Consider the following 15,692-nt stretch of genomic DNA (forward strand, 5'->3'; position numbering starts at 1 on the left):
TGTTTTCGAACGAGTGATTGCAGCTACGGAAGCCATTTGCACAGCCACTTTCGCGGCTTCATCAGACAATGAATTCCCTTTAACGTGAACGCCATCACGTTGATGACTCAGCGTGTGTATCACGTGAGTGTTTTGTAGTCCGTTTTGCAACTGAACTACATGTTTCCAAAGCATTTTATGTTTGAATGTGCCACCATTTGCATCTTTGAAACCATTTTGAAGCAAATTCTGTAAATATTAATTGTAAGATTGAACACAGTAAAAAGAATCGCTCACTATGAGTATGGGGAATTCGTGATCCGTGTTTACAAGTGCCATCTTGAATGCTTGTAGTTCAGCTCGCTGAGCTGTACAATCTCCTAGAGATTTCGTTTTTGTGACCATTGGTCTGAATTTGCCATCGTGCATACGACCTTTAACGATCGCGCATGCTGCACTGTAAGCTTGTTTACTCTCCGTAGCGGGTTGTGCAGATCCCTCAGTATAAATTATAAATTCGTACTAATCAAGAGGGAGAATTTCAGTAGGCAGAGGACATGTGATTTGTATGCAATTGTTACTTTTTCACCTTCGTTAAAAGTTAAGTATGTGAATCCGCATTGTCCCGGAATGATTCGGATCACTAAGATGCATACATTTACACGTGTTTGCAAGTGTTTAGTTGCTAACATGTCTGTTTGAAGTGAATACAGAATTTCTGTGTGTGCTTGTGTCCAAGCTGTAGCTTTGAAATGAGGTTTGATTATTTCGTAGAGAGGTTTAGCCCTCTCTGCGTAGTTTAGAATGTATGTTCTTCCAAAATTCAGGAAACCTAGAATCGACTAAGTTTTTAAGCGTTTTTGGAGGTTGGAGCAGCGCACACTTTCTAAAAAGTTGGCTGCCAGGCTTTTGCCTTCACTTGAAAGTTCATATCCTAGGAAAAGGATGGTGAGATAGCTAATTCTGGACTTTTTAAAGTTGAATTTGTAACCCTCAAAGGCGAAGCCCAATATAATGGTGTTCACCCTGTTCAAGTGTCTGTCCAGGTCATTGTCTGTCAGATATATATCATCGACATATGACAATGCCTCATCATCATAAATTTGTAGCAACTCTGTTACTCTTGCTGAGAATAACCCCGGGCTGTTTTTGAACCCCTGTGGGAGTCGACAAAATTGACCCTGGGTCCCCATTATTGAGAAAGCGGTCAAATATCTACTTTCAGGTGCAATGTTTTGACAAAAGAAACCGTTAGAAATATCTAATGTGGTTTTATATTTTTTATGCACAGTGTTATTCATTAATGCTGTACTATGTGCATTTTGCATTGCAAATGTTTTACAACAAGAGTTTAAGTGTCTTTAATTCAAAACTAGACCATACATATTGTCTAATTTGGAAACAGGAAACAAAGGATTGTTCATTGATGAGGAGCATGTTTCAATCACCCCTGGGTATTCAAGTTGATTTAAGATCTCCCTGACCTGTTTTTTAGCTTCTTGCTTAACCGGGTACTGTCTTTGTTCAGTTGGTTGATTTTTTAACTGGATTTTGTGGTGAGGTGAGTCCTCATCCTATCCAACATGATTCTTATATAATGCTGGGGCCTGGGCCACTGCCCGTTTCCTGGCATAAGTATATTTTTAAATGTACTGGAACATCGTTGGAGAAGGCTGGCATAATGATGTCTTCGCCATGGGGGCACTCCCTGACAAATTCTGGTGGCCAGTCCCGTTCTGCTAGAAGTATATCATAACCCCTTGAAAGATGCTCCCAAAAGAGTGCTTTCACTTTTCCTGGTATGTCTCCCTCCATCGGGAGTATTATTTCATATAACCTATGCGGAGAACTAACCCTGGTGTCTGCAGTTACAACTTGAATGTCATCATTCAAGTCCACTGTCTCCAGAAGCCCCTTCAGGTTCTGGCGAGCTACTGTAACTTCTGCTGCGCTGTCCAACATTGTCTGAGCCCATTCTTCGTTCTTGAGTTGTGTTCTCAGAATCCTCGACATGTTTGATCTTCAGACCTGCTACCTTCTTTTTGGAGAATTAAGGTTTTGGTTTGTTTTTCTGAACGTGTTGATCGTCTTTGGATTTTATGCGTTCTTCTTTGTTCTCTGACCGTCCTCTTCTTTCGAATGTCTGTGATAATATCTGAAAGGTACGAGAGGAACGTGTATCAGTATCTTGATACCCGTCAGGTTTTCTCAAATGATCCCTATTCCTGAGGTCATACCTCCTTTCAGAGGGCTCCTTTTGAGGAGACCTACCTCGGGATTGAGAATCTTTCTCATTTGAATGTTGTTTGTTATTTCCCACTTCTTTTTAGAAGAGGTAGGAGTGTTTTTAGGAAAGACCTTATCAGGACTTTCAGACAGTTGTGGTTTAACTGGCTTCCCTCCCAAACTGTCTCTGCCTAATTCTTCATAGGATTTTTCAATAATTCTGCCTAGTTCTTGTGGTTGTTCTGTTACATCAAATTCCCTTAATTTCTGGCTGATTGCCACTGATGCTGCTTCTCCTTTAATATTAGATAATATTATTGTTGAGACCTGGTCGAAATTTTTCAGTATCTTCATACCTAAATTCAGAGCAGGCTCTGCCCCATATTCGTTTTAAATGTATTTTAGGATATCAGGTATTACCGCCATAGACGGAACACCATGTGTTTTAGTGTAGATAGCAGCAAAGACTATGCCCCAAGTGGTGCAGTCTTCCAGATGTGGTGTGGTCCCCATTGGTAAACAGATTGTTAGAATCCTATGTTTCTCATAAGGGCTGGTTTTAGGAAATACCGCTTCGATTTGAGTAATTTTTGAGCTATCCAGAACGGAATTTGTTCACGTTTTGTGGGCATTTTACCCATGACTGCGTGTAAAGTCTGTGGAGTGATTTTTAGCGCATTCCCCTGGTGAGAGATTTGTCTTGGAATGGCTATGGTTGGTTGGACTGTGAAAGTCTGCATGACATATTGAACCAATTGTCTATATATTTTGATTAGCTCCTTGAGTTGAGCAAGTAATTTTACATCTGACATTTCTTCAATGTCAGGATGAGGTGTGTAGCCGGCTAAAATCGGCCATGTTTCTCCTGGTCTACCGAGTAGACCAAGCCTGGTAATGTGATTGTAATGTTTTAGGGCGCCTTCAAACCAGAGATCATGCTCCTGGTATGTGAGTGGAATTTCGATATCCTCAAAAGGAATATATTCCTCAGGTGGTTCATCTTCTTTGTAGAAGTGAAACGTTTTAGTAACTGGATTTGATTCTGGGAATACTATCCATGAATATAATACCTCTGTCTGGTGAGATTCATGTGCCTCTATCACAAAAACTGCCCTACCTCTTGGTTTCATAAGTTTTAGAGTGATGGCTCTCCTTAAATTTGGAGCGATGAGTTTCACATTTTCATCAGTTTCATCAAAACCTGTATAATCAAAAGCTGCTGCGACTTCGTCGGGTAAATCTCCACCAGTATCAGTGTTTGTGCCATTTTCGGTCATTGTATAATGAAAGTTTCAGAGCAAGTTTCAAGGGAACAAAGATAAGGTGCACAATATTTTGAACACTGAATCCTTCAACGTTGAACAAACCAAACAGCTAATACATAGGATTTTTGTCCTACTCAGCTATGGCGGATATTATCCCTACCCACCCCAGACGTCTTATGGAGTATATTATAAGCACAACTGAGTTACTTTTGAGGTCACTAGAAATTTCTCGAATATACAAGAAGGGATTAGTTTCTGACAACCGCATAAACATGACAACTTTGTTTCCCTTAGAGAAGGAACAATCTCAGAACCGTGGAAACAATAGATAACAGTTTCACTCAGTCAATCGTATATGCTTCGTTTCTACAGAGTTGCACAGAAATAGAGACAGGCGTTTCAATAAAAAGGGGTTTATTGGACAGTCTTATTTCTCGTGCAAGAGATATGAACTGCTACAATCGTAAGACAGGATGCGAAGTACAATACATAAAGTGTTAGCAGTAGGATAAATTAAAACTGAAATAGCATGGTTTGTAGCTATGACATATATTCATAAAATACATACATAAATAACACAGGCTAAAATGTGAATACTCATCTGATGCTTCTAAATAGTTCTCCCCGAGTGTACCTAACCTAAGTGTAGTACGAGGTAAGAAGTAGGTGCTGTTTTATGAAGTATAGCTAGCTATAGTTTTAGTTTTGCCAAGAGTTGCCAAAAGTTTCTCTAAGTTCTAGTCTGCTCCATACCTTAGAATGTGTGAGGTTGGAATCTCTTTCCGGGACTCAATATATAACACCCGCAAGGGGAGTCAGAAACAATGGAGCTGGATTCTCTGTGAGGATATTCAAGCAAGGGAAATTCCTAAAGGCTTAAAAGTCTGGTTTTCCATGAACTCTTTGTGACGTGGATTGACGGATGTGGGAGACCATCCTTTTATTTGGTTAGCATGGACAATGCCTAAATAACGGCATAAATCAGGACACCTATATACGGAATCTAAATCTACACACAACACGTGTAAGCGCTATGTAAAACTCCAAAATAAATGTTTTCTTCCAAACTAAGTAAGTGTATTTTTCTGCCTGCAATCACAAGAAAAGGATGTTTAGAAAGGAATCTAATAACAAACACCACACGCTTCAACAAAACTAAAAGGAAAACATCATAACCCAGTTTACTTACTTTAAGTGTGATCATATTTAATGACATGGTGGAGGTGCAATACATGAAAATCTTATTCAGACGATTTGATTCAGTTTATGTTCATGATTTGAATCAACTATTTGAAAACTGAAAGAAAAAGGGAGAGCTACATATTCATTGTTAGGACTGTCGCCTCAGGTACATTCTTGGTCAAAGCGAGAGGAAACTTTCAGCTGCAACATTCTCACTTCCTGACTTGTGTAGGATTTTGACTGTTATCCCATGTATAAGGACAATAGGTCTTATGAATGAATGCTTTTATTTATATATTGGTGTTTTTAGATTGTTTTTTCCACAATCTCTTGAAGGGAATTTTAATTAACCAATGAATTGCAAACTAATTTTATAAATTTGAAAGATGCACATATGTTTCCCATCAATAGATAATTACTGCAGTACCATTGTACTAAATATGATATAAGTTGAGGGTCTATTTCTGCCAATTAAGAATATTAGGATTATCTGTTAATCCAATACAATTGATAATTGGGTATATTATCATTTAACTGAATATGTCAAGAAAACACTGCTGTTTGATTGATGAGCAAGGTCCTGTATAGTTGAATATACCACAATATAAGGAGGAGCAGAACTACAATGAAGCTGCCCATTGCCCCCGCTGAGCACAGATTCCTCTAGCTTTAATCAAATCAGTAAATTTCATTAGTATTTTTCATTTGTTAGTTTTCCAGCAGTTACCAGAAATGATTTTGCAATGTTATTAGCTGCAATGTACAAGTCATCCTCTTCTCTGGAGTCCTAACCTACTTGCATGATGAAACACGTTTCACTAGTTATTGCCAGATGATGAAACACCATTCACTAGCTATTGCCAGGACATTACTAAAGATATTACTTAGGAACATAATCCAGTCCTTAAAACAATGCTAGTTACATTTTCGCATCATCCATGAAGCACCCCATATTGGCACCACTAATAGAGAAATGAAATCTCTTCAGAAGAAAGCTAATATCTGACTCATCGCAATGGTTTCTTATTCTTAATAAATGAACCTTGGTTTTAACAGCAAAATAGTTAGATTAAAGTCTGACGTGCTGAATTTTCGATCATTTGGATTTTAGTTGTTTAATTTTTTGACCCTTCAGGGAAAACTGCCCTGTCGAAGTTGAGAGATGAACTCTTACAGGTAAGAGATATAGGGTAGCAATGTTGGTGTTGATGTATCTCGGGGAGCCGTTAACTGTTGATTGCAAATTGTTTATTTCCTTTCTGGAATAACAGACTTCGCAGGTGAAAGCAAGATTGTTTCTATCCTAAATGATGTTGCTGTTGAGAGGTGTTGAGCAGAGTCTGACCTTTCACGTTGTTATTCAATATTTATGTGACAGATAAGATTGGAAGAGGAGTGCATGATCTTCATTTCTATAGGTGCACTGATGATACCAGGTAGAAATACAGATGGCGTGGGTGAATGGATCACTTCAGTACTCCTTGTTGATATCCATATGTCTGCATCTGAGTAAGATTGTTATGAATTGCAAGTGGGTTCAGACTTCTATCCTTTCTCCACCATTATAATGTCACAAGGCATTAGACTGATACCTCTGCTATCTCCAATTGCAAAAATGCATGTTTCTTGGGATAAAGAGTGATCTGTCATATTTGTAGCAGAGAACAAAGATAGTGAATCCACAGACTAGGGCAACTCCTGTTATCCCCACCTACCATCTAAATGCGGATCAAATAGATCTAGCTATACCTGTTAGTAATAGATATGCCCCTTTGGGAGAGCCTGAGGCATGTGATGGACTCCCTAAGCCCCTAATCAACTCAAATAGATTTAGCGGGAAAGGACTTGGAAACCTTAAAAATAATTTTGTGGAATATAGGGGAAACTCGGGAAACTACTCACATCTATCTGGATTGATATAGCTCTTTTCAGACATATGTTGTGCCCTCTAGAGTTGGTCGCCCTAGTGGGGGATTGGTAACCTTGGTAGCTACTACCACTAAGCTTAAGGTAATTACATTTTTAAACAATTCACCCTATTATGAAATCCTCCTGTGTAAAGGTCACAAAGGTCGGGATTGGATTTTGATTAACTTCTATAATAACAACTTTGAAGGTAACTTGGCAACAATGATAGAACCATTAGAGAAGGATATTGATCACTACTTGAAATTTCATGAGAAACCTCTTGATTAACACTAGGCAGAGTTCGCGGAGTTGCACTACACAGAACACAGTGAAGTGCAAAAAAAACTCCGCCGGACTACGTTGAGTTCCGCATGCGGCGGAGCACGATAAAAAAATGCAGCTCACGGTTATTGCACTGTGCAGTATGCTTGTTCACACTGTGCAATCATCGCGAATGGCATTATGCAGAGCGCAAGTGGTCCCTACTTTCCTTTTCTGCCACTCGAGTAGATTTTTACTCGAGCAGCAGCTTTCTCAACACGAACGGGCTGTTTCTCAACATGAGCGGTCGCGAGTAAGGGTGGGCGTAGTTCGCGAAGTAGCACTTCGCGAAGCTACGCAAAGTGAAGTTCGCACTACGCGAGCAACGCATAGCACTTCGCGAACTGCGAAGTAACATGTTCGCACTGTGCAAGATGTTGTTTTCAATGATTGCACAGTGCGGACAAGCAACCGGCACTGTGCAATCATTGAAAATGGCATCTTGCACAGTGCGAGCTGTAGTTTTCTGCTGCTCGAGTAGATTTTTCCTCGAGCTGCAGCTTTCTCAACGCGAACTGGTAGTTTCTCATCGCGAGCGGTCGCGAGCATACGCGACCCCTCGCAATGAGAAACCTGACCTTCTCACGTTGTGAATCTCGCCGGGAGGTTTATTTTCCATGCTCGCGATCGCGAACAAGGAAAAAGTCTCGCCAGGATGTCATTTTGCTTGCTCGCGGTCACCAACTTGACGTTGAGGACCGCGAGCAAGCAAAAAATGACCGCAGCACTACGCAAAACTACGCTACGCGTGTTCGCACTGTGCTACGTGCAGTTCGCGTAGTGCGAAGTAGCGCGAACTTCGCAAACTACGCGAGCGTAGCGTAGTGCTTCGCCCAGGCCTAGTCGCGAGCATTTGCGACCACTCGCAATGAGAAACCTGCCCCCCTTGCGTTGAGAGATCTCGCCGGGAGGTTGATTTTCCATGCTCGCGCTTGCTAGCTTGATGTTGGCGATCGCAAACGAGGAAAAATCTCGCCGGAAGGTTGATTTTCCCTGCTCGCAGTCACCAACTTGACTTTGACAAATACGAACAAGGAAAAAAACTCCGCTATGCTACGTGGGCGGAGTTTTTCAGAACTCCGCGAGCTCCATGTAACGGGGAGTGTGGAAAACTCCGCAAACTCCGCGAGCGGAGCGGAGTTCACTGCCCAGGTTTCTCTTCTTGAGATAGTCTGGATGGGTGATTGTAATGCCCACAATTGTAATAGAGCTGATTCCTTAGCATGTGGCCTGCCCTACTCCTCACTTTAGGCCCAGGAATATGGCAACTTACTTAAAAGATTATTAATAGTACATGGTCTCGAGATAATTAACTCATATGACCTTAAAACAGGTTCTTTTGATTATATCTAACCTACTCAATCATATTACTCTACTATAGATTATGTTTTGGTCTCTGAATCTATTAGAGGCCGTTTTCTTCATATTAAGACCAGTTTCAATGCCTTTAGTGATCATGCACCCATTACCTACTATATTGTGTGGGGCAAAGGGGAATCACCACTATGGCTGTGATACCAAAGGCCTTGATTGCCAAGAAGACCAGAATTACCCTGAAATGGGGAAAAGTTGACACCTCACACTTTACTGGGGCAGTCATCGGTAAAATGAATCAGGAAATCCTAAAAAAAATTGAGTCATATTTAATTAGCAAAGACATACTATTAGCTTTTAGCCAGATCTTAGAAGAAGTTAAATGTAAACTCCTTAGATCAAGTTCCCATAAGAACCACAGGTCGGTACGTTGGTTTAATGATGCCTGCGCAAAGGCACTGAGAAATCTTCGTACTACGCTGCAAACTAAACCGAGAGATGTGGATCTGGTTAGACCCTTACGCCTCCTATATAAAGAGGTCAGAGCAGCTAGGATGAGGGATCTAAAGGAGAAGGCATGTGATAAATCAGCACAGGCAGCTGCATTAACGAGCAGCAGAGATTTCTGGAGTCTAATCAATGCACCGTTCCTTAAAAGATGATACAGAGATCAACCTAGAAACACATGTGACTGAGTAGGCATGGTTCGCACATTTTGAAGAGGTTTTTGACAAATCAGGGGTGGAAGACAACTTACTATTGGACTCTCCTTTCATCACCTGCGATGATATTACCCCTTTAGGTATGGAAGAAATGAGATGCGCTTTGATTCAGTGCATCAGATCCAAAGCGCTTGGACTAGACGGGGTTCCAATTGACTTTTTCTTAGATAACCAAGAGTTGTGGGCTCCATTATTTATTAATGTTTTTAATACTATAGATCAATTAGGAGTCCACCTTCGTGGAAAAAGTCAGTGATAAACCCAATTTATAAAAAGGGGGATAAGACTAATCCGAAAAATTACAGGCCGATTTCACTATTAGTTAACACGGCGAAATTAATGAGCAGTTTACTTTTAAATAGGCTAGAGCTCTGGGCATTAGAAAGATATATAATAAGTCCTACCCAGTACAGTTTTCGGAAGGGTAAGGGGACAATTGACCAGTGTCTCAACCTAAATCTGCTAATAGCAAAGTATACAGCGGCCAAGAAAGGCCACCTTTACATGGCCTTAATGAACTTATTGGCTGCCTTTGATTGTGTGGTTCATTCAAAGTTATGGTTACTAATGGAAGGCATGGGAATTGAGATGCCCATAATTAACTTCATTTGAGAGATGTGTTCCCATGTTACAGCCTGTGTCCGCTACGGGAAAGAAGGTGAATGCACAAGACACTTCAAAATCAGGTGTTCGACAGGGGTGTGTCCTTGCTCCTTTTTTATTTGCCTTATATTCCAACGCTGTGGGTTTGGCCATGGTGAAATCCACCACAGATGTTCCTCTAATTGACTCATCTCCTGAACCGACACTCCTCTATGCAGATGATGCAGTGCTGCTAGCACGAACCGGCAACGCTTTGCAGCGTCTCATAGAAGAGTATGTACAATTCATGAATAATCTGGACCTGTAGGCAAATGAGTCTAAGTCCTTTGTCCTGTGGCAGGTCCTAGAAAGATGAAACAACCAAGATTGTTCATACAAGGATGGAGGCTTGAGATGGTGGATACTTTTTTTTATAGGAGAAATTCATGGTAAAATATGGTGGCTAAGAGAGGGTTTTTAATGGAAAAGAGTATTAGGGCCATTTTTAATTTTTATAAATAAAAAGCTTGGATCTAAGCCCATAGACACAATAAAGATTTATGAGGTTAAAACAATCTGTTGCCTCCTATGGGGATCCATAGTGGGCATAATTGACATATCAATTTTATAACAAATAGAGGACAGCTTCCTAAAGAGGTTGGCGGGTGTCCCACAACCATGCTCCACTTATAACTTCCACTCTGAGTTAGATGTGCCGTATATCTCGGATAAGTTTCACATTACACCAATACTATTATGGCACTCAGTTTGGAGAAAGGAATCTCTGAATCTAACTAAAGATATTTTGAAGGATTGCTTAAGGTTGGATGGCATGAGTAAGATAAAATGGCTCAAGTATATCAAGTCCAACCTTCAGTCAGTCAGCCTATATAAGCATTTTGAGGACCCCATCACATGTTTAACTTTCTCAAGGAAGGAACTGAAGGCTCAATTATTAGATAATCTGGGAAGAGACAGGTGGATGCATAATTGTAATAAGTATACGGTCAAACAATATAATTATCCCCTAGCATAGATAAAACTGTGAGCTCTTATTTATCCTTTGTTATGAACCTTCAACATAGATATGTTATACTGAGGTGTCAATTTAAATATATTCCACTTATAGGTTATCCATCCAACATTTATTCGATCGATGCACAATGCACTCCCTGTCTTTCCATGTGATACACAATCTCCACAATGTGACATTCATTTGATATTTTTCAGTAAGTTGCATACTGAGGAAAGAAATAGGTACATCCTATAACTTGTGCACAGACTTAATTTTAAACAACGTCAACCAGGTCTTTATTACCTTCAATCGTTACCTGACCTTTTTATACGTTATTGCATGGCCTCGTTTCTGTGGGCTGCTTTAAAAAATAGGAGAACTAGTTTAAAGATTTGTCAAATTTCTTTTTATTGGCATTTCAGCACAAGGAACAGAGTACCAGATAATCAGGGCTCCAAGCCTTCATAATATTCCAGAAAAAAGGGAACCAAGTAATTCTAATTTGGTTACAGTTGCTTAACGTTGTGGAATGGTTGGATAGAGCTGCTCATCGATTGCCCATGGTACCAAAGCAATTGCCAGCACAAGAAAAACCCATCCCAGAAGATGAAAGAATAAGAAGGAAACACATATCAACAAACCCCAACTTCCTACCCCTTCCCGCCCTGCCCCCCGTGGTGGAGAAGCAGACCCTCCCCTCCCAGTGCTAATATCACCCTTTGAAAAAGAGGGTTTATTTAGGACACAGCAAAGACTCTTGATCGTTTCGTCCAGGATAGCCCCCGTGTCGGCTCTAAAACTAGAACAGATGGAGCCCTCTCAGTGTAGGGGGCAAACGGCTAGCAGGAGTCCCTTTGTAAGATATGCCACTAATGGACCCCACTTATATTCAAAGTTCTTGTAGTCGTCTCTAAAAATGTCTGCCATACGTTCCATCATGAGTATTTTCCATAAGCAGAAGTGCCATTGCGCCAGGATGTTTCCAATTTGCCGCTATCCCTTTTTTAGCCGCACTCAAACAGGTCCACATAATTGCCTTATTCGCCTTAGTTTGATATTCTAGGGTGGAATCTCTAAGGCCCAGCAGGATCTTCTCTACAGAAGCCAGGACCGGGTAACCTAGTATCTCCTTCATTTGGGCTACGATTTCCACCCAGAATGGTTTAATTGTAGAGCAATCTCACCAGATGTGGTGAAAGTCCCCGAGAACACCACACCCCCTCCAGCAGAGATTGGAAGGGGGAAGATCTTCTTACGTTTAGCAGGTACTAGGTACCAGTCGAATAGGATCTTATAATGTGCTTCCCTCAGATCAAGTGAATGGTTAAATTTAGGGATGTCTGTCCAAAGGTGTTTCCAGTCCTCTTCAGCGATACCTAGGCCCAGAACCTCCTCCCAAGCATAATTATACTGGGGATGTGGTGCGTTTGTAGTTGAAAGCAGTAATTTATGGGGAAAGGAAATCGCGCCCTTAGCCAAACTAGTTTTCCACACCAATTTTTCTATCGGGGTCAGCTCCCTTGTTGCCGCTTTCCTGACTCATGGGCGTAGTACCCAATACTTTAATTTTAAGTAGTGGAAGTGCTCAGCGGGCGATATCCCGTAGTCCTATTGGCAGTTCTCAAACAAGAGGATATCATAATTGTGAAAGAGATCAGAAACCACCTTACATCCCCCTTCCCTCCATGCGTCAAAAGGCCCCTCTTTAAGTGCTGGTGGAAAGGAAGGGTTAAAGTGTATAGGAATCTAGGGAGAGCGAAAAGAAGTCCAGCCTCTGCTCCTAATTACCTCATCCCATGTCCGCAGCGTGGTCCTGGTCGGGGTACTAAGGTAAGCATTGAGTGGTCTGTCCTTTTTTGGTTTCCATAACACATCTCAAATTGACCTCCCCACAATGGCCCAGTCCATGTGGAGCCTGTGCTTGTCCGACTCCCGCATTGACCATTCTGTGATGACCCTCAACTCTGCTGCCTTATATTAAATCTCGATGTTCGGAAGCGCCACCCCTCCCTCCTCCCTTGGCCTTCATAACACGTTGAAGGGTAACTTTGCCCTACTGACCTGCCAGATATAGTGTCCTTACTCCCTTTAGATACGCCTTGTCTATTTCTATGGGAAGTGCCCGAAACAGATACAGCAATTTGGGGAGGAGGGACATTTTAACAGCATGGATCCTACCTAGCCATGAGAGAAACAAGGGCCTCCATCATTGGAGATCTTGCTTAACCTGTCTGACTAGGGGAGGGAAGTTCGCCTGGAACAGGCCATCCAGACTGGGGGTAAGCTGAATCCCCAAATAAGTTAAACTGCGTTTGGCCCACGCATATGGAGATTCTCCCTGTATTAACAGCCGCTCCCCCTCAGATAGTGTCAGGTAAAAAATCGAGGACTTGCATTGGTTGACCCGGAAACCTGCTGCTCTCTCAAAGGAGGACAGTTCTGGCTGTAGTGCTCGGAGGGATAGTCTGGACGCTATGAGGGTCAACAATATGTCATCCGCAAATAGCGACACCTTGTGTTCGCCCCCTCCAAACTGAATCCCCCGAATATTCGGGTTCGCCCTGTGTCTGGCCGCCAGCGGCTCGATACTCAGTGCGAACAGCAAGGGAGACAAGGGGCATCCCTGTTTTGTTCCGCGTCCCAGCTCATAGAACGCCAAGCTTATGCCATTATTCTGAACTCTAGAGCAGAGGCTAACATAATTAGCCCGTATCATTCGTGTGAACTGCTCCCCAAAACCAAACTTCTCCAGGGTGAGAAACAGGAAGTGCCAGTCTACCCTGTCAAATTCTTTTTCCGCGTCTAATCCCAAGACTATTGCTGGGAATTTAAATTTGTTAGCTTTTTCAATAAGGTGAAGTGTCCTGCGGATGTTATCGTGTGTCTGCCTCCCCTTGATAAACCCAAATTGATCAGGATGAATAAGGTTGGGGAGCAAATTTTTCAAACGGGTGGCTAGAATGGCTGAGTAGAGCTTAGTGTCCAGATTTAACAGAGCTATTAACCTGTATGAGGCGCAATACTGTGGGTTCTTCCCTGGTTTTGGAAGCACTGTAATAAGGGCCTCCAATGAGGAAATATGAATTTTTATGGTCAATTGTGTCCCCTATCTTAGACCCCAACGGCTCCATGCACATACTACAAGTATATGTATGTTCCCTCCACTTCAAGCTATGAAGACGCAAATACATATGCGTCCAACGTTAACATGTCCTCTTTCAGATCTGCCATGAATGGGTCAGATATTCCGTTCCTAAGTATGCCTTGCCACCATCTTTATATGGTGTACTTTTCACGTTTTCCAGCTCTGGCAAGGTAGGCCCTGAATTCTGCCATCGAGCTTTTCCTGCTTCTGCCTCTGAATGCTCCAGCCTGGACCTGCATCTGTATCCATGACCTTTGTCTTACTTCCTGCGCGGCTAACGGTGCCTGGCCCGGCCTGTTGCCTGCCAAAGACTGTATTCAGCCTTCAAGTTATCTGCTCCGCTCCTCGAGAAATGCATTCCTGTCTAGTAGCTTAGGTAAACATCCTTCCAGCTACAGAGCAAAGGGCCCGGCCTTACTGTCTCCGAGCAAGTAATTCATGACTTCTGTTGCCATGGTAGGCCCATGCCCCTCGCATCCCATGTAGACACATAGACGCTTATATACGCACTAGTAGTTAGTATAGGATAGCCTCTGCCTGAGAGACCTTTCCTTCCAGATAATATAGTTCCTTAAACACAAGATATTAGATACGATTTGGGATTAGGTTGTTCTGACATCCCAGACTTCTGTCTCCTCATGTAGGGCTAAATGTCAAGTCCCCTTCACCCTCTAGTTACACGTCAATCACACGTCAGGCGGCTGCGTGCGCATCTCTGCCATATATTTCTGCTGACATTGCAGGATTCTCTTATGGATCCACCCACTTGTGTCATCATCATAATGACGTTTCTAGTACATGCCTTTATGCACGCCTATTGTAACGCCTTTTTCATTACGTATGTGTATTCTTATCTCTCTTCTCAACTGTAACGCCTTCTGCATATGTCTTTACTGTAATGCATTTACTATAAATATGATAACCTGTCAATAATGTATTGCCGATCCCTTCCTGAACCTTCGTGGTGACGGAACCCGATTGCCTGGTTCGAACCATAATTCCTTTGTAAGGAATAAATTCCCTTTTATAACCTCAAATACCACGGATTCTGCCTCTTATTTTTACTGAGTTATTCTTATTGAATTTTACCGCATAAATTAAGTCTAGGTAATTTAAATTTACCACACCGCCATGGTAGGGGTGACCAACTGTCTCATTGCTATGTCGTTGAACAATGTCATCAAGTGAGGGAGTAATTCTGACGTGTATGTCTTATAAAAGAGGGCTGTCAGGCTGTCCGTCCCCGGGGACTTGTGGAGTTTAATTGCTCTGATCGCCCGAAGTACCTCCTCTTCTGATATTGGGCCGTCTAGCTGGTCTCTCCAAGTCTCTGAGATTCTAGGAAGCGTAAGTGAGTCTAAGTAGGCTTTCTGGGCTGATATGTCTGAGGGGGCCACTTTATATAAATCCTGATAAAATGCTCCAAATAAGGAAGCATTACCACCGTCATCTAAGTCCAACCCCCATCCTGCTTGTTAATTCCGCCAATATATTCTCTCACCCTTTTTTCCCTAAGCTACCTCACCAAGTGTGTGCCCATCTTGTTTCCCAGCGCATAGGCCCCGCGTTGAAGACGAAGTAGGGTAAATTCTGCTCTGTTGATGTAAATTGATCCCAATTTCCCCCTGAGAGTCCCCAGTTGGAGCTTTAGGCTACAGGTGGGATTTGTTTTGTGTTCTTTTTCGACTTGGGAGAGTGCCACCTCCAGTTCCTCCCATTCCTTCGCCCTTTCCCTGGTCAAGGCCGACACCAGTGCAATGCACTTTCCTCTAATGACCGCCTTAAAGGCATCCCAGTTATTCTGGGTAGAGGTGTCCACTGGGTCATTCGTTTGGAAGTACTCTGTAATCGCTATTCGTAACTCGTCTCCACGCGACTTGTCTCGAATCAGTGAGGGGGGAAAGTACCATTTTGGGAAACCCTGTATTTTTCTGCCCCAGTTCAGACCTGCTGTCTCCGGACTATAGTCGGACAGAGAAATGGGAAGGATCTTAGCACCTTGGAGGGTGCTCTGGAGGTCCTGAGATAGGAAA

The sequence above is a fragment of the Triturus cristatus genome, chromosome 5_2 (genome assembly GCF_964204655.1).
Source record: "Triturus cristatus chromosome 5_2, aTriCri1.1, whole genome shotgun sequence".
Classification (NCBI taxonomy): Eukaryota; Metazoa; Chordata; class Amphibia; order Caudata; family Salamandridae; genus Triturus; species Triturus cristatus.